The 19,339-nt window shown below is 48.6% G+C and overlaps 1 long non-coding RNA gene across 5 annotated transcripts in view; it reads right to left on the reverse strand.

The window, feature by feature from the left end:
• LOC128348055 (uncharacterized) overlaps positions 1 to 19,339 on the reverse strand; it is a 146,910-nt gene that overhangs the window by 106,665 nt on the left and 20,906 nt on the right. Inside the window, exon 1 of one of the 5 annotated variants that reach the window (XR_008317895.1) lies at positions 7,494 to 7,756. The exons of the other annotated variants lie outside the window; for them this stretch is intronic. This is a non-coding gene — a long non-coding RNA (uncharacterized LOC128348055). Of the gene's footprint in view, positions 1 to 7,493; positions 7,757 to 19,339 lie in introns of those variants that run through there. 5 annotated transcript variants of the gene reach the window in all.

Consider the following 19,339-nt stretch of genomic DNA (forward strand, 5'->3'; position numbering starts at 1 on the left):
AGAATACTTGGGTGAGGCTGGAGCTCGTGTTGCCACAGAGTTCTGCCTAGAGTAAAATGTCAAAGTAACATAGGAGTTCCTTCCTGGGAGAAGCATTAAAGGAATTTCAAGGAAACAAAAATAGTTCCAATAAGACTACCAGGGGAGGAGCCATCATTGGGCGAACAAGTTCAGAGAACCTGGGCCACCACCAATCAGGGGCCGTGAGCACGGCCCCAGACACACACCTCGCATCTGATGTCAGACGTGAGGGACATGGTCTCCCTCCCAAATGGGGCTGCGCAGCCCTGTTTGGAAGGGAGATCGGCTCACACAGCGTTGGGCAGCATGGGCCAGAGCGACTCTCCCTGCCTTAAAAGCAGGGAAAGCTGCTCCTGGTCTTGCTGCCAATGCAGTGGGGCCAATTGATCTCTCTCCCAAATGGGGCCCCGCAGCCCCGTTTAGGAGAGAGATCGGCCTGTGCTGCATTGGCAGCGCAGCCAGAACTGCTCTTCCTGCAGGGAGAGTTGCTCTGGCCCATGCTACCCAATGCAGAGCAGGTCGATCTCCCTTCCAAATGGGGCTGAGCAGCCCCGTTTGGAAGAGAGACCACGTCCCCCGTGTCTGACGTCAGACACAGGGGCATGGCTAGCCTTGCCCCTACGTCTGATGTCAAATGCGGGGGTGGGGGCGGGGCCAGGGGGTGCGGCGGCCACACACGGGCCACCGCCAGCCTCCCTACGCTACTGAAGTCTACTAAATTTTGTGAGAAAAACACTGCGTATTTCTGCCAAGGGCCCAATGGAAAGCATTACTGTGGATTATTAGTCACACCATGCCATGGGTATCATCTACCTCAGACGAGCACTCTACATCCTATCACACATCCTGAACAGTTGAAGAACACCAAGGGGTATAGCTAGGGGAGGAGAGGGGGCCCGTGTTCACCTTTCTCCCCAGCAACCCCTTAGAGTGAGAGAGATAATGAAGAAAATAAGGAGGGGTGGACAGGGGCGTAGCTAGGAGAGAGAGGGCCCATGTTCACCCCTCTCTCCTGTGAGGGAGATAATGAAGAAGATAGGAAGGGGTGGATCTGGGGGCCCGCAGGAGCTTGGGGGCCCGGGTTCTTTGAACCAATCCACTCAACTATAGCTATACCCCTGGGGGTTGAGCTGGGGGCCCTCAGGAGCTGGTGGCCCCTGGTTCTTTGAACCCATGAACTCAGTTATAACTACATTCTTGAGAAAGACCTCCATGCAGTCAACAAAGGTGATAAGATCTGAACAGTTCCTGGTATGTGGTTAGCTATGCAGCAGGGCACAGGAGTGAGCCATGGGCTTACATGGCTTCTTCCATTGCACATATCACATTTCATGAGAATCAGGGCTGTTCACTATGCATGATATAGAAGTGGTATGCATTTCAACTCCTGAACTTAAGAGGAAATCACAAAGACATAGCAAGCTCCAGATAAGCAGATGATCAGTGCTCCAACAACTGGGTGTCAGCGGGGGAGGGGGTGGCCTATATATGTAATGTTTGAAATAATACAACTTCTTTATATTGAACACAGAGAACTGAAATAAACATAAGCATGACAGACAGTTCCTAAATTACTTCTCATTTTGAAATGGGTATGTTTATGATCAATCTCCTCTTAAAATTGATAATGAAGTCCCATGACATGCATGTGTATATTATTTGTATTTATTTAAGACCTGATAAATCATGCTGTGCCTGCACAACATGCTACCTTGATTTTTTCACTTTATTGCTGCTTAACATTTTTAACCCACATATACCAGCAGGAGGGCACAGCAGGAGGCCTCAGAGTGGGAGACTGTGTCTGACTACTGGGTGCTGCTCCTCTGCTGCTATTGTTGCCACCGACCACCTAAGGGACTTCTGCCTGCCACCTCTGCCAGTTGGGTGAGTGTTGGCAGGTCTGGGGCCTTTGGGCTACAAGACTGAGCAGTTTTAGCTCCACCTGCCCACCCTTGGGTTATTTAAGAAGGCTGTCAGTGGTGGCAAGCCCGCCACTGGCAGGTCCACCACCGAAGGGGTGACACCAAAGGAGGTCGCCCCTTTGAGGAGCCACTCAGTGAGCAACGAGGGTGAGGGCTACCCTACCCCGCTGGTTAGGTACCTTTGGGCTGGGGGGGAGTGAGTTTGTCCTGGTAGGATTATTTTCATTGTTTTGAGTCTTTCTGGAGATGAGGAGATGGAGGGGCATGTCCACTGGTCTCAGGGCGACTATTCCAGTGGTGATGGGGAATAGAAGAAGTTACGTTGGCAGGTCAGCAGGCCGTTACAGGGGAAGGGAAATCAGAAACTTAATAGCTGTTTCCCCTTCCAGCTGCCCTGTCAGCTCTTTGACCTTGGGGAGCAGTGCCAACTACCTGCAGAGCCTTGCCTTGCTCCTCTTCAACGCCAGGTCAGTCCAAAATAAATCTGAAGTAATCCATGATTTGATCATGAATGAAGGGGCTGACCTGGTGTGTATTACAGAAACTTGGCTGGGAGAAGCTGGTGGCCCAGTTTGGGCCCAGCTTCTCCCTCCAGGATACTCTGTTGAGGAGCAGGTGAGGGAATGTGGGTGTGGAGGTGGAGTGGCTGTGGTCTTTAAGGATAATATCTCCCTTACCAGAATCCCTGTCGGAACATCAGATCATATTGAGTGTGTGTACTTATGCTTGGGGACCAGAAATAGATTGGGACTTCTGTTGGTGTACCGATCACTCCGTTGCCCAACAGAGTCCCTAAATGAGCTTATGGACCTGGTCTCGGATTTGGTGTTGGAGTGCCCCAGGCTTGTGGTGCTGGGGGACTTCAACGTCCACTTCGGGACCGGGTTGTCTGGAGCAGCTTAGGAGTTCATAGCGGCCATGACAACTATGGGCCTATCCCAAGTGGTCTCCAGGCCGACACATACTGCTGGTCACACGCTTGATCTGGTCTTTCACTCTGATCAGGGTGGTGTTCTGTGGGTGGGGACTCCTATGATTTCCCCATTGTCATGGACAGACTACCATCTGGTTAAGGTTGGACTTACAGTTACGTCCCACCTCTGTAGGGGTGAGGGGCCTATTACAATGGCCCGTCCAAGAAGGTTATTGGATCCAGTAGGATTCCAAGAAGCATTGGTTGGATTTAATGTTGGCTCAGCCAACGATCCAGTTGATGCCTTGGTGGAAAATTGAAATAGTCAACTTACCAGGGCAGTAGATGGGATCACTCCTAAGCATCCTCTCCGACCCACTTCAAAAATGGCTTCTTGGTATATGGAAGATCTGTGGGAGCTGAAGTGGCAAGGTAGATGACTGGAACGCAAGTAGAGGAAGACACAACTCGAATCCAACAGATTACGACATAGAGCGCACTTAAAGATCTATGCTCTGGCAATACATGCAACAAAGAAGCGCTTCTTTTCTGCCCGTATTGCTTCCGCAAATTCACGTCCAGCAGAGCTTTTTAGGGTTGTGAGGGGGCTAGTAGGACCCCCTGCTCCCTTGAATCAAAATTTGGATCCATCATTTGCACACTGTGACATTTTTAATGAGTTTTTCATGGACAAAATATCTCGTATTCAGGCCGATTTAGACCTCGACTCCACAGTTAGCACAGTACCAGATGCAGAGGTATCCAGAAACTCCTCTTGTGTGGTTAAACTGGATCACTTCCAGTTTGTGACTCCTGAGGATGTGGACAAGCTGCTTGGAACGGGGTGTCCTACCACCTGTCTACTTGATCCTTGCCCACCGTGGCTTACACTATCTGGCAGAGAAGTTGTTGTGGAAGGCCAGGTGGCAATTATTAATGCCTCTCTGAGGGAGGGGAGGATGCCCTCTTGTTAAAGGAGGCAATTATCGGACCTGTTCTTAAGAAGCCTATCTTGGATCCCTCAGAGTTTAATAACTACAGGCCTGTCTCCAACCTCCCATGGCTGGATAAGGTGATTGAGAAGGTGGTGGCCTCCCAACTCCTGGAGGTCTTGGAAGAAACTGATTATCTATAGACCCATTTCAAACTGGTTTTTGGGCGGGCTACGGGGTGGAGACTGCCTTGGTCAGCCTGATGGATGATCTCCAATTAGGACTTGATGGAGGAAGTGTGACTCTGTTGGTCCTTTTGGATCTCTCAGCGGCTTTCGATACTATCGACCATAGTATCCTTCTGGAACGTCTGAGGGAGTTGCGTGTAGGAGGCATTGCTTTGCAGTGGTTCCACTCCTACCTCTCGGACAGATTCCAGATGGTGTTGCTTGGAGACTGTTGCTCTTCAAAACTTGAGCTTTTATATGGGGTCCCTCAGGGCTCCATATTGTCTCCGATGCTTTTTAACATCTACATGAAACCGCTGGGAGAGATCATCCAGGGATTTGGTGCTGGGTGCTATCAGTACACTGATGACACCCAAATCTATTTCTTCATGTCAACTTCATCAGCAGAAGGCATATCCTCCCTGAATGCCTGCCTGGAGGTGGTAATGGGCTGGATGAGGGATAACAAACTGAGACTGAATCCAGACAAGATGGAAGTACTTGTTGTGCGGGGTCGTTACTCGGGAAACGATATTGACCTGCCTGTTCTAGATGAGGTCACAGTCCTCAGAAGGAACAGGTACGCAGTTTGGGAGTGCTTCTGGATTCACGCCTCTCCCTGGTTTCTCAGGTTGAGGCAGTGGCCAGAAGTGCTTTTTATCAGCTTCGGTTGATACGCCAGCTGCGTCCGTTTCTTGAGATTCATGACCTCAGAACAGTAGTACATTTGCTGGTAACTTTTAGGCTCAACTACTGCAATGTGCTCTATGTGGGGCTGCCTTTGTACGTAGTCCAGAAACTACAATTAGTACAGAACACAGCAGCCAGGTTGGTCTCCGGGTCATCTCGAAGAGACCATATTACTCCTATATTACAGGAGTTACACTGGCTGCCAATAGGTTTCCGAGCAAAATACAAAGTGCTGGTTTTAACCTATAAAGCCCTAAACAGCTTAGGCCCATGGTATTTAAGAGAGCGACTTCATCGGCACGATCCCCATTGTCCACTGCATTCGTCAGGGGAGGCCCGTCTGTGGCTACCTTCAAGTCGTTTGGTGGCCACTCAGGGACGGGCCTTCTCAGTTGTCACTCCGAGACTTTGGAATGCAGGAGAAGACATTAGACTCTCCTCACCTCTCTAGCGGTTTTTAAAAGATCCTTGAAGACTCATCTTTTTAACCACGCCTTTTAGCTTTTGTAATTTTAAATATTGTAAATTGTTTTCGTTTTAGGCAGATTTTTGGAGTTTAAATTGTTTTTAATGTTTAGTTTAGTTTATTTGTATTGTTTTATGATTGTGAACTGTCCCGAGACTTTGGTTTGGGGCGGTATAGAAATGTATTTAAAAAATAAAAATAAATATGCTTTGGTTTTCTCCCCCCCCCCCAATAATATGTATTTCTCTAGTTTTTAGCTATACCTATAATATTCTTTGTTTTTCAATGTATAATCAACAACATACCTCTCTCTCTCACACACACATACACACACACACGCATTTTAGATGTGGAACAGTGAATACACATTCCACACATGGGGTAGCAGCTTTTTTTTCTGGAAGGGTTTGTGCGAATTTAAGAGCACAAGAGCAGTTCAGCAGATCAATGATGCTTTTCCAAGCATATGAAGTTTGCCACACAATTGTTAAAGGAGGCTTGCCAGGTAAAAGCTGACATCCATCAAAGAAAGCATATGTACGACATAGAAAAAAAGCCCCACTGTACAGCAGGTTGTCTACACATATAGCATTGATGACAGAGTACACTTCACAGTACACTCAGAGCATGCAGCACATGCCACACTCCAGACATGCAGGTAACAGACTTGCATTATAGATTGCACGTGTCACAGTATCGTCCTCTGATAACCTTACTCTGCATATAGCAGACGTGCTAACTGGAACAAAGCCTAAATATGTTAAACAACATTCATTCATTCATCTCCTATTATTCTTGTCTCTCCCTCCCCTTCTGTTATCATTCCCACTTGAAATTTATACTGGAAACAGACACGGTACAAAAAGAGGGCTCACAACACATTCTTCAGCCACACCATCAGCCTGCCTTCACTTTCTTTTTTTAAAAAAAAATGTTAATAATAATATTTCAGATGAACAATTTTAACATACATTAAGCTATAGAAACATAACTGATTAAAAATTGCATCTTTCAATCATAGTACAATATTTCTCTCTCTCAACTTTATATAGTATATAAATACCAATCCCATTTCTAAAAACCTCCCCCCATTTTAGGTAAACAAACAAAATAAAAATAAAAAAGAAAGAAAAAGCCAAAATCAGATAAAAGACTCTGATAACAGAATCACCCACACCCTGACCACTAATTTCTACCAAAGTATATTTCACAATGAATACACTTCAAAGAATAAATGCAGATTTCCTGGAATTTGTCAGGAGCCTCTCTAGTTCAATAAGCCATTATTTTCAAAGCACCCCAAAGCAGAAAATCATAAATGCTTTCACAATTAAACTGACAGACGAGAATACCAGGGAACTGAATGTTAGTTGAAGCCCTGCCCTTGCCCATCCCTATTTGCTTCCACTTGCTGCCACCTCCTTCCAAGCCCTTCGCCAGCTGGTGGCATGGTGTCACACCAAAACATTCTCTTTCCTCCCCAGCCTCATGGCGTGTTTTCACTTGAACATTTTATAACCTGCCTCCCCTGACTTCTGCAATCCCGCCCCCCAAACTTTGAGGCTGGCTACAGGCCTGCCTCCTTCTCCCTCCAGGTCCACTGGGGAATTAAGGTACTCATCGGCTCTGGATACACGGTCGTTCTGTACACTCTGAGAACAGGTCTGCATTCAGAACCTGTGTGCGTTGACACATAGTGCATAGGCGGCAGCAGGCTCCACCCCAACCTAAATACATTTGCTTACATGTCTGAGATGAATCTATGCAGACACTATGCATATACACTTGTATATGCAGTGGCTTTCTTTGGGCATTTAAACAGCCACACCTTGTTTAGGGGAGAGTATGCCACTGTGGCACTGCTCCACACAGAGGTTCACTGCACCCCAAATGAATAGGTAAGGGGCTCAGAAGTTACAATTAACACACAGGCATTGAGGCGGGAGTGAGATTGCAGCCCACCAGCTTTTCCCAGTCCCACCTCCTTGCTCCCAGCATCCTGAAGCTGAGTTCTGAGATATAGACATATTGGCTCCTGTACAAAAGCTACAATTAACACATGGAAGTTAGGGACTATCAGGTCTTCTTCCCTCCCCCATCGTCCCACATGTACATTTCCACACAGGGCTACTACGTCATTACTTTCACAATAAAAAGAATGACTACAATACACAGGCAGCCAACTTTCTGTAAACTCCCCACCCCTTTATCTCCAAGTTTAAAGCACTGTGGTTGAAATATCCCCCAGACCAATATATAGGACTTCTGCAGAGAGGAAAAAGAGGCAGAAGTCAAAGCACAAACTATACTCACAGCTACCTTAATGAAGGAAAGATAGTCTGTATAGTAAAATTCCAATGGTGAAAAGTTTCAACTCAAAATGGGCTTTTGAGTGTTTTGAGCTAAATAAAAGGCCTATTTCAACTTCTGAGCAGAAAAAGCCCATTATGATCCAAATGTTTTGACATTCTGAGCACCATTTTGGATGTCTGTTGTTTTCCCCTTGCTGATTTGTTTTCTGGCACTGGCTTCCAATTGGCTTGCTTCTTGGTTGGCTTATAATACAAATCAAATGTTGTCATGGGCAACTGTGTCCCCATTGGCTGGGGGAGGGGAACACAGAAGGAGGGAGTTCAAACTGTATTTAAGGGGACTGGGAGGCAGGGACAGCTCTTATACTGTGCCTGAAGAGGATACATCAGCAGAGGAGGAAAGAAAGTTTGATTTTGTAGTTTTCTTTTCTCAGCACTGAGTATAATATGCTGTGCCATTGCTGCTCTATCTGGTTTTGCTGGAACTCAGATTGACAAAGGCAGAATTTGAGTGCCTTCCTTGCTTGAACTGTGGTTTGTTTCATTTGTGAGAGAGTGTTGTGGCAAGAAATGGACAGTAGCTGGTGATGAGCTCCTTGTCTGGCCTTGAATGGCGGAATGTTCTGGGTCGGAACAGGTTTGTTCCATTCCAAGCCCAGAACCGGCCCTTTATTTAAAGGCTGTTCTGTTCTGGCTCCGAACACTCAGAACAGTATTCTGAGTCAGAATATTCTCCCTTGGAACATTCTGAACATCTCTATTCAAAACGTGTTGAGTTTGTTCTATGGAAGCAACTGACTCGACTGTTTTGTAGCCGTTTTGCATTTTGTTTTGAGCTCGAAACAGAACGCAAAAGCAATTTCATGCACATCCCAACCCATTTCGTGCACATCACCCACCTTTAAAGCAATAATTGTACAATTACTGCTTAAAGAGACAACCTTCTTGTATGGTTTCCACTCTTCGGGGGAATTTACTGTCCATGATTGCTATTGATTGCATTTTCATTTGTGGTTTTGAAACCACATGTTGAAATGCAATCAAAATTGCATAGAACAGCCCAAATCTAACGAGACAGTGTTTTACCCCCTCCCCTGCCCATGCTATATGGCAGTTATGACATAAATCAAGGAGACTCAGTGTTGCATTTTGCCGAGCCTCTGTATATCATTAGGCAGCTTTTCCGCTGTGAATTGGAGGAATTACCAGGATGATCTAGCAGGGTGCACATGCTGGAATTGGGAGCACCATGCAGGGAAGTCCAAATGCAGACCTGGAGGAAACAACCAGAGTCTGTAAAGGCAAGCTCTTCACTGGAAACAAGAAAACCATGGTACAGCATTAGTAAATTATTGGATGAAAACATGCTGAAGCTCCATGTCTCCATGAAATGTTATTCCCATCTAGCCTGCTCCTGCAGTTTGGTAAACCACATCACATGACTTTTCAGGCCATCCATTAATGGCAAGAAACTGCTTCATTCCTGCTACAAGCACATACTGTAGTAGGAAATATGATTAGTTGCCAAGCTATACTGAAACACCACCACCAATGCTCTATCAAGTGAGCACAGATCATATCAAGAAGGAAAGGCCACTGTTCCTCTAGGTACCATCAAGTACCATCACCTCCTTCACTTGTCTATCTTCAGCTTCATCCTATTAGACCACCTCCACTTATCCACAGGTACTGTACACTGGCTCAGGGTTAAGATTGCTAACTGATCTGATGAAAAACAAAATCAGAGTGGAATGCTGCCAGCATTTTGATGCCACCTCATTCCAAACAATGGGCTGAATCCAGGCTAGGTTAGTCATGACAATTGAAATAAATGAGCCAAGTAATCATCACTGACTCAAGTCCCATTAATAGCAATAGTACTTCACTAGCTGAACCCGCACAGAGCATCTGTGCGGTAGTTCACTTCCTTTTTGGGGTTAGTTGGGAGAATTTGTTCAGCTGGTACTCCCACAGCAGTCTCATTCGCTCTGTCCCCCGCCCCACAACAGCTCTCTTGCTCGCACTGCCCCCCCCACACCGCCTCTCTCACTCGCTCTGTCTCTCTCCCCTCCGCGCCCCTCTCGCTCGCTCTGTCTCTCCCCGCACCATGCCTCTCTCGCTCTGTCTCTCCCCCCGCGCCTCTCTCGCTCGCGCTGTCTCTCCCCCATGCGCCTCTCTCACGCTGTTTCTCCCCCGCCTGCCTCTCTCGCTCACTCTGTCTCTCCCGCGCACACCTCTCTCGCTCGCTCTGTCTCTCCCCCGCGCACCTCTCTCGCTCGCTCTGTCTCTCCCCCACGCACCTCTCTCGCTCGCTCTGTCTCTCCCCCGCGCACCTCTCTCGCTCGCGCTGTCTCTCCCCCCACGCCTCTCTCGCTTGCTCTGTCTCCCCCTCCCCGCGCCTCTCTCGCTCACTCTGTCTCTCCCCCCGCGCCTCTCTCACTCGCTGTCTCTCCCCCCCACGCCTCTCTCACTCGCTCTGTCTCTCCCCCCCACGCCTCTCTCGCTCGCTCTGTCTCCCCCTCCCCGCACACCTCTCTTGCTCGCGCTGTCTCTCCCCCGCACGCCTCTCTCGCTCGCGCTGTCTCTCCCCCGCGCGCCTCTCTCGCTCGCGCTGTCTCTCCCCCGCGCCTCTCTCGCTCGCGCTGTCTCTCCCCCAGCGCCTCTCTCGCTAGCTCTGTCTCTCCCCCAGCGCCTCTCTCGCTCGCTCTGTCTCTCCCCCAGCGCCTCTCTCGCTCGCGCTGTCTCTCTCCCCCAGCGCCTCTCTCGCTCGCGCTGTCTCTCCCCCAGCGCCTCTCTCGCTCGCGCTGTCTCTCCCCCAGAGCCTCTCTCGCTCGCGCTGTCTCTCCCCCAGAACCTCTCTCGCTCGTGCTCTCTCTCCCCCGCGCCTCTCTCGCTCGCACTCTCTCTCCCCCGTGCCTCTGTCGCTTGCGCTGTCTCTCCCCCGTGCGCCTCTCTCGCTCGCTCTGTCTCTCCCCTATGCGCCTCTCTCGCTCACGCTGTCTCTTCCCCGTGCGCCTCTCTCGCTTGCGCTCCCTCCCCCTGCGCGCCTCTCTCACTCGCGCTGTCTCTCCCCCCACGCCTCTCTCGCTTGCTCTGTCTCCCCCTCCCCGCGCCTCTCTCGCTCACTCTGTCTCTCCCCCCGCGCCTCTCTTACTCGCTGTCTCTCCCCCCCATGCCTCTCTCACTCGCGCTGTCTCTCTCCCCCATGCCTTTCTCACTCGCTCTGTCTCTCCCCCCCATGCCTCTCTCACTCGCGCTGTCTCTCTCCCCCATGCCTTTCTCACTCGCTCTGTCTCTCCCCCCCATGCCTCTCTCACTCACTCTGTCTCTCCCCCCGCGCCTCTCTTACTCGCTGTCTCTCCCCCCCATGCCTCTCTCACTCGCGCTGTCTCTCTCCCCCATGCCTTTCTCACTCGCTCTGTCTCTCCCCCCCATGCCTCTCTCACTCACTCTGTCTCTCCCCCCCCCCACGCCTCTCTCGCTCACTCTGTCTCCCTCCACACCTGCCTCTCTCGTTCGCTAGAGTCTGCGGTGCCAGGCCAGGTGCGCCAGCGTGGGCCGGCCAATTCTCCTCCTCCTGGGTGTGCCAACCAATCAGGCGCCTCCGCAGCCCAGCCAATCAGCTGGGCTGCCGGGATGCATTTTCCCCAGGCACACCTAAGAGAAATATAGATAGATAGATAGATAATGATGAACTTCATCTGGATCCTGCCAATATCTCCAAAAGTATTTACATAAATATCACATGATAATACAGGCAAGACAGAATCCTAAAACACTCCGCAAATCAGCTCATAATCCTCCAAAACTAACTCCTGGGAGCTGCTTGATGGAGAAAAATGGAAACAATTCAAGGCAGAGCTAGGTCTCTCAGATATTGCAACTAATATCATAGTCCATTTGGCCAGAAGCTGCTGATAGTCCCAATATGAGCTACAGGGTTTCATTCCCCTCTGAATTTTTGACACAGATATTCAGCCAAAGCTCCTAAGCCCACTCATACAATCATCTCACCTCGTGGCAGTAATGCATTTTATCATGTAAGTTATTGCACCCAATCACTTTTTCTCTTCCTACTTCCCCAAGTAGTGTGAAGTTTCAGGGACAGTTACTTCCCCACTGCACCATTGGGTGGCTCTCATAACATCAGTGCTAGTATTTAAAGAAACATTCATTCCCCAAAATGAGCAGCATGTAATACTAATCCTTGCCATGGGCCCTTCATACCAGCCAGCCACAGTCTTTCACAAGCTACATTCAAATTTGCAATCTGTTTCCTTCAGTCCCAGTCCAAGCAATAGGCAGTAGCAATAAGCTATCAAAGGCCCATCAGCATATATCAAGCATTCGTCTTTGGCTAGAGATGGTCTCCACATGATGTAACACAATAGAACTCCCATAACAATCATGTCCATTTTTCAGAGAGGTGTGAACAGTTGCTAAAAACTAATTCATGGAGAACTTTGGTTATGTCAAACTGCAGTCACTTGACAATCTCAGCCAGTGACAGCTAAAATTTAGCACAGGATGACTATTGTGACTGCTGCAGCATGAGTTGGCTGTGTGAATCAGTTCAGCCTGGCAGTCAGATGGGAAAAGATAAAATTGCATGACCCAGAGCAATTTGGAGCTGAGGCGCAAACATGCACTCAATTACATTTCCCCAAAATGGAAGTTAAAACCAGAATATAATTGAAGCATTCACTTGAATTTAATAAAATGGTGCCCCCCCCCGCCTCAAATTGCCTCTACCTTCCAGTAGGTATATGAGTCTGCTATATATGTGGTTGTGGTCATGTGTGTGTGTTCACAAGTTTTTTTATATCCGCTCAGTTAATTTTAGAGCCCGCTCAGGTTGAATCAGGAAGGCCCCACTCTGAATGCCTGTGTGCATGCACTGCCTTGAAACTACTAACCAGGAAAAAACTCATTCCACTCACAGATGAAAAAAATTAGAAGAAACACTGGTGGTCACCTCACCGCAGTCTGCCACCAACCAACCAGGGATGTTCAAACAGGTTCAATGTTGAACATGTTTGAAGTCGAACAGGTTCAGATTGACTGATTAGGGTCAAACTGAACCACTCACTGTTCAGTCCGACCCCAGAGTGAGCCCCCCTGCGGGTTCTCAAGTTTTGTTGTTGTTGTTTTAATTTATACTTTTTTTTACACTTACCCCCTCTGGGGGAGTTGTTCAAGGTGGTAGTGGGTCTGCTAAGGTTCCCCCTTCCCCCGCCAGCCTCCCTTATATAAAAAGGTTTGGTGGCTCTTTGACAGCTCTTTGACCTTTCCCCCTCAGCACAGTGGCCATTTTGGAGGCTGCCGCACCTGCATGATGGGCCACTGCGTGGCCTGGCATGACCCCCCCCAAAAAACTCACGAACCCCCCTCCCCAGATCGGACCAGACTGGGTGGGTTCGAGGGGGTGCCAGAATGAACTGGCCCGGTCTGGTTTGGGTCCAGTTCAGACTCAAACTGGACCGGACCAGCTGGTTCCATGCACATCCCTACCACCAACTGAAGGAGAAGTTTTCTAGCCAGTACAAACAAACCCAAACCAGGTTTGCTAATGATACTCAAACATGGACTATTAACTATGAAGCTGAAGTATGGTCAGATGTTAGTGAGGCTGTTCAAATGACTGGGCAGGTGGGCTGGAGGAGTGGCTGGTTTTACTTCCCTTCTCTCTTGATGAGCGATGGTATGTTTCTGGCCTGAGAGCGCAGACTGCACTCCCAGATGAACAGCATTGTGTGGCGCAGCATACAGCTCCAGAGGCCGGGACAACGCATCCCAGCCTCTGGAGATCATGCAGGGCATTGGGGGATTCCCCCAGGACAGGGGCGCTATAGGTGTCCATCTCTGTGTGCAGCCGGGCTGGAAGCAGCCCAGCTCACACACGAGCAGCAAGCTTGGGCTCTTCAGCACCACCTCAGCCTACAGCATTCAGCCCCAAAAGTACTCTGTACAAATACTCAGGCAGATTTAGCCAGCATCATTCATCACCTGTACTCAGGTATCTGCTCTCTCAGCAAATCAGGGAAGCGTGGACAATGCTCACATAGATTGCCCTATTAGCCTATTAGGGAGACTTCAAATAGTTCTCAGTCAAAGAGGGAACACCACATGTGGGGAGTGAGTGAAAATTTAGAACAATTGGCCAAGAATGTTGGTGGCGGGAGGGGTGGGGGAAGGAAATTTTTCAGAGTTACATAAAGTTTGGATATATAAACAACCTCCATTTGTGGTTGATTTGTCCAATGTGTTTCTCTGTAAGGATTTTATTTTCCTAACTTTTCTTTCTCCCTCTCACACACACTAAGCATTAAATAAGCATGACCTTCTTGATTTAAGAAACAGACTTGGTGGGTGGTATTTTTTTTTTAAAGTAGCTTAACGCAAAACACACAACAGAGCTGTTAAAAAAAATACTCTGGTTGCACTGTTTGGCACTTAATGATTTGGACCCATCCCAAAGCCAAGCCACTGAAAAGTCTTCCCACTCACAGGGTTGCAGAAGGTGACAAAGCCTCCGCTCAAAAACATAAACTTTGCTTACACTTCTCAGCCTGCCAATTGTTCTCCCGCTGTAAATCACAACTTCTAGGAAAGTGCAGGGGGACAAGTAAAAAGAGGAGGTGTGAAAAGTCAGATTCTGTTTGTGGAATCCATGTGCTCAGCACCCACATGTAGTAAACACTCTTTTCATACACTTGGCTCATCTAGTTATCAGGCATTACAGGAGGCAGAGGGAGGAGGGGGAACGTTTTCCAATTTGTCAGCAAGTTTCAGCATCATTAGCTTCAATATCAGATTTGCTACCATTCAAAAATGCATCAAGAGGCAATGCAGGAAGAGCTAAATATCTTTTACTGGAATCCGAGGTCTGTGAGGAGATGAAATTAGATTAGCTACATGGATATGGGGAGGGTTTACGTTACCACAGAGGGCCTACCTGTCTCAAGACTTAACAATGAACAACTTCGCCAACATATGGCATGACAATGGATTACTGATCAAGTGCTATTAATCCTAATATATCCTCTTTTGAACCTCAGTTCCTTGTTAGGTGAAGTGGGGGCAACTATACTCCCCAATGTGTCAGGTGAAACTCTCATTTGAGGTAAGGTGACCATGTAGAGATGGGCCTCCATCTGGTGATTTTCTTTTGTGAATTTCAACCAGAAGGTGTTTTAATGAGACTTTTATAGCAGGCACCACCTGCTACTGATCTCCCCCTCTCTGAAAAGGTATAATTGAGGGTTGGTTTTACACTAGGGCTTGGATCTTAACCTTGGGGATTCATCAAGAAATGCAAATCCTCGTGGGATGTAATCATTCCAAAATGGCATTTTTTGGCTTTGGTTTTGGAGTAAAGCAGGTTATTTGCGGTTGGCTAATTGCAACCAGTTCTATGGTAGCTTCCCCCTTTCTACATGGATTAATAAGTGCATCATCTCAAAATTAATCATCCAGGCTGATGGTGACCATATGTCTTAGTTCAGTTTCCTTGCATGTGTGCGGAATGGCAAAAGTGCCATCAGCAGACAAGTACTGGAAGATTTATTCCTCCACGTTTCAGTGGTTTATACTTCATGTGCAGTTGAAATTTTAATAACACTGCATTTTTAAACTGTGTTATTCACACACACACACACACACACACACACACACACACACACACACACACGTTCTCCTGCAACAGTTCATCCTGAAATTAAAACCAATAGCCGCCAATCTAGTATCTTGTCTAAAAGTAAACAAAAATCAATCTACATGATATCTTGTATCACACATCTTGTTGGCAAATTCCAGCTCCAAAGTTGCTGCTGTTTTTTGGAGCTTTCCTGTTAGGGAAAACTAAATCCATTTGAAACTTTACATCATACACTATTGGACATTTCCAGATAAATTCTCATTTCAGAATGTTGATCACCAAGGCCCCAGAGATGGCAAACCGATACCCGGAGCCACAATCTGTTCAAATGCCCTGAAAAGTGTGTGTTTGTGGAATACACGTTAGGAAAGATGTATTTGTTCCATTCTCGCTTAATATTTTTAGGTGTAGAGGTGAAGTGTGCATTCAAGTCAATTTTGACTCCTGGCATCCACAGAGCCCTGTGGTTTTCTTTGGTAGAATACAGGAGAGGTTTACCATTACCTCCTCCCTCACAGTATGAGATGATGCCTTTCAGCATCTTCCTATATGGCTGCTGCCCAATATAGTACCAGCGGGGTACTTCAACAATTAATGTTTTATAGCACAAAATATAGTTATTGGGTTTTAGTGCAAAAGAGAACTTGCCTCTTTGATACCCCCAAAGAAGCTGGCAAGAATCAAATTTACTTAATCAACTATCCACAGATGTGTGAATATTTACAGTGAATATTTATGGGAGTTAGAGCAGGCTCGTGGGAGCTTGAACCAGAGTCCAATCAATATAAATCAAATAAATAATTTGGTGACTCACTATGAAGTCACCTCAGATGATGACATCAAGTGCACAAGGGACAGAGAAGGCATTGAGGTCTTTCACACGACCTTGCTGGGGACAGCTGGTGGGCTGTGGGGAATGCAGGAGATCAGCTGCCTTTTCTGACAGATGAGCAGCTGCTGTCCTCCCCTCCACCACAACACTCACCCACACGAGCAGTAGTGCTGCGGAGGGAGATGCTAGGAGCAGGAGGACATCCTCCCGCCCATATCCCAGGGTCCCCCAGAGCACAAGTGCAATGGCTGCTCTCATTAGAGCAGCCACTGAGCTCAGCACGGACGCTCAGCACGGCTCACTGGAAATAGCAGCAGGCTAGGGGGTTGACCCGGCAGTGACCGCCAGACGATCACTGGCCAAGGTTAGGTGAACCTGTTCACTTAACCTCAGCTAAACTCTGGGTTAAAAAGTGGGGCTTGGTGTGGCGACAGCAGCAGGCGCATCCTTGCTCCCTGCACTTTACATGCATAGCCTAATGCAGGCTGGGCTGCCCTAGCCTGGAATAGGCTGCATGCATGAATACCCTTATTGTCTTTCAAGAACCAGCTAAGGGTCCTACATCCCAGATGGGGTCCTCCTGACTACAGATGACTAGAGGGCCAGTTCAAACAAAAAGTCCAAGCTAACCCTCAGCCCACACATGCATACCTCACTTCCACTCCCAGTCTGCTGTTCCACTTTTTCTAATCATATGGGCAGGGGCATATCTAGAGAAAATAGCGCCTAGGGCAAGCACTGAAATTGTGCCCCTGTCCAAACAGGGATGATGGGACTTGTAGTCAACAATATCTGGAAATCTCTGTTAAAAGGAACACTGTACCATCTAGACATGGTTGTTGATCAAAACGTGAAAACATGAGCCATCTCTGTAAAAGACTTAGAACAACAGTCAGGAGTTATGCGAGGATTCCAAGTGTCATTTTCTCTGTCTCATCTCATTCTTTTTAAAAAACATAACTTTGTCCTAGAGGATCACCTGCCCAAATAGCCACTAGCAAAAGAGGGGAAGAAGAAGGTAACCGGGGGCGGAGCAGGGAGCCTATAAACCAGTGAATGATTCCTGCCAGTCTTTGTCTTGTGATGATTGTTGGCTCATGATGGGGTATATGTGCATTCACCACACTAGTGCTTACTTTGGCACCAGGAGGGAGGAGGATACATTAGTTTGCCACACTAGACAGAGGCATTTGCAACAGCAGCAGACAGCCAAGTTCTGCCAGGGCCCAAACCAGCCCCTGCCAGACTAAGAAATCATTGTAATTTGCCCTTTCCTGTCACAAGCAGTGTGGTGTTCTTTTATTATTGACTCTAACTCTCAGATATCCCAGTCATGGATGGAAAATTCAGGGTCAATTTACAAAAGACACATTTTCTACATGGAAGTTTCTTCTGTGCAGGTGTCTACACACTAGAACACACTAGAAACACTAATTATTAAAATGGCCCCTTCACTGCAGATTAAGAAAGGAGACTTTCAACCAGGGGCATAACTAGCATTAGGCAAGGGGGGGCAGTCGTCTTGGGGCCCCACTGCCTCGAGGGGCCCCCCAGAGGCACATCACATGGCTCCCCACCCGCCCATGTTGCACCCCCTATGAATTATGTTGAGTCTCTTGGAGATCGGCAGGAGCAGAGAGTAAAAAAACTAGATTCAATGTGAACTAGATATTCACTGTATTCATAATGGGGATGTGAGTGTGAATGCACTATATATTGTGAAGTGTGTTTGTGTGTGTATATCAGCGAGGGGCCCATTTTAAAATCTTGTATCTGGGCCCGCTCCAACCTTGCTACGCCCCTGCTTTCAACCATGCAGTGTGAGCCTATGTATGTTTTCTCAGAATTCTGAATAAATTAAGTAAAGTTTGATTCCAGGAGGTTTTTCACACAAGGCTTTTAAAGCCCTTTAACACACATCTCCTCTGGAATGGAGGTGCTGCATTCACATGTTGGCCAGATTTGCCCTGAAGTCCCTGCGAGTTATTGGGAGCAGTTCAGACGTGAGAAAAATAAGATAAAACTAGCTAACCCCACACAGAGCACCTGTGCAATTGTGCACTGAGACTGTGGCATCCCCCCGCGCCCGCCTGCTCTCCCCCCGCCACCCACTCACTCTCCCCCCCACCGCCCGCCAGCCCGCTCGTGCTCTTTCCACCCCATGCTGCCCGCCCGCCCGTGCTCTCTCCCCCCCGCCGCCCACCCGCTCACGCCTTCTCCCACCCGCCGCCCACCCGCGCTCTCCCCCTGCCGCCCGCCCGCTCATGCTCTCCCCCCCTGCCGCCCACCCACTCGCTCTCTCCCCCCGAAGCTCTCCCCATTGGGCGGGCCAGGGCCAGGCCATCCTGCTGCCGCCTCCCACCTCCTCCTCCCGACTGGTAGGGCTTTACCCACCATCTGCCCACCTCCTCACTGCCATTATTTTTCCCCGCCACCGCCTCCTCTTCCTGACCGGCGGGGCTTCACCTGCTGAGTTCTCACTCAGACCTTCTGGGTTGCAAAACAACTTGAACATAAGTGCATTTATGAATGAATGAATGAATGAATGAATGAATAAATAAATAAATAAATAAATATAAAATTGTTTGTTCCAGAAGTTTTTGTAATGTTCTGCCATGAAACAAGCCACTTACAGGCCTTTTTAGATAGTTTTTGTTTTTAAAACCAGCAAATTTTCCAATCTGTTTTAAATTAAACTAGCTGACCCCGCACAGAGCATCTGTGCAGTTGTGCACTGAGCCTGTGGCATCCCCCCGCGGGGCTCGCGCTCACTCTTACCCCCACGGCACTCGCGCTCGCTCTCCACCCCGCGGCGCTCACGCTCACTCTCCCCCCCCCCATGGCTCTTGCGCTCGCACTCGCTCTTCCCCCTGCGGCGCACGCGCTCGCTCCCCCCGCGTGGCGCTTGCACTCACTCTCCCCCCAGCGTACAACCCTCACCTGAGCTGCACTCCTGCTCCTCTCCCATCCCGTTGCTTCCATCCCCCTCTCCCTTCTTGGTCGTGGCTGCAGCATTACTGCCACCTATTGGCCAAGCTGCAGCCACCCCGAGACCTCCCCACCTTCACCTGAACCCTGCTCCTGCTCCTCCCCCCAGGAGCAGCAGCAGTGGTTGACCAAGCTGTTCCTTTCTGCTGCCACCACCATGGCCACTCGTTCCCCTCAGGCTGCTGACAGGCCCGGGCCCGTCCTTTGCCTGCCTGCCTCCTTCTGGCAATGGCCTTGGTAGCCCCAAACAGCAGCAGTGGTTGACTGGGCCCTTCCTTGCTGCCAATAGGTGCTGCCATGGCCACTCGTTCCCCTCAGGCCTCTGACAGGCTCAGGCCCGTCTCTCGCCCTTCCTTCTCTCACCCGCTTCTTTTTC

This window comes from Hemicordylus capensis, chromosome 2, assembly GCF_027244095.1.
Source record: "Hemicordylus capensis ecotype Gifberg chromosome 2, rHemCap1.1.pri, whole genome shotgun sequence".
NCBI lineage: Eukaryota > Metazoa > Chordata > Lepidosauria > Squamata > Cordylidae > Hemicordylus > Hemicordylus capensis.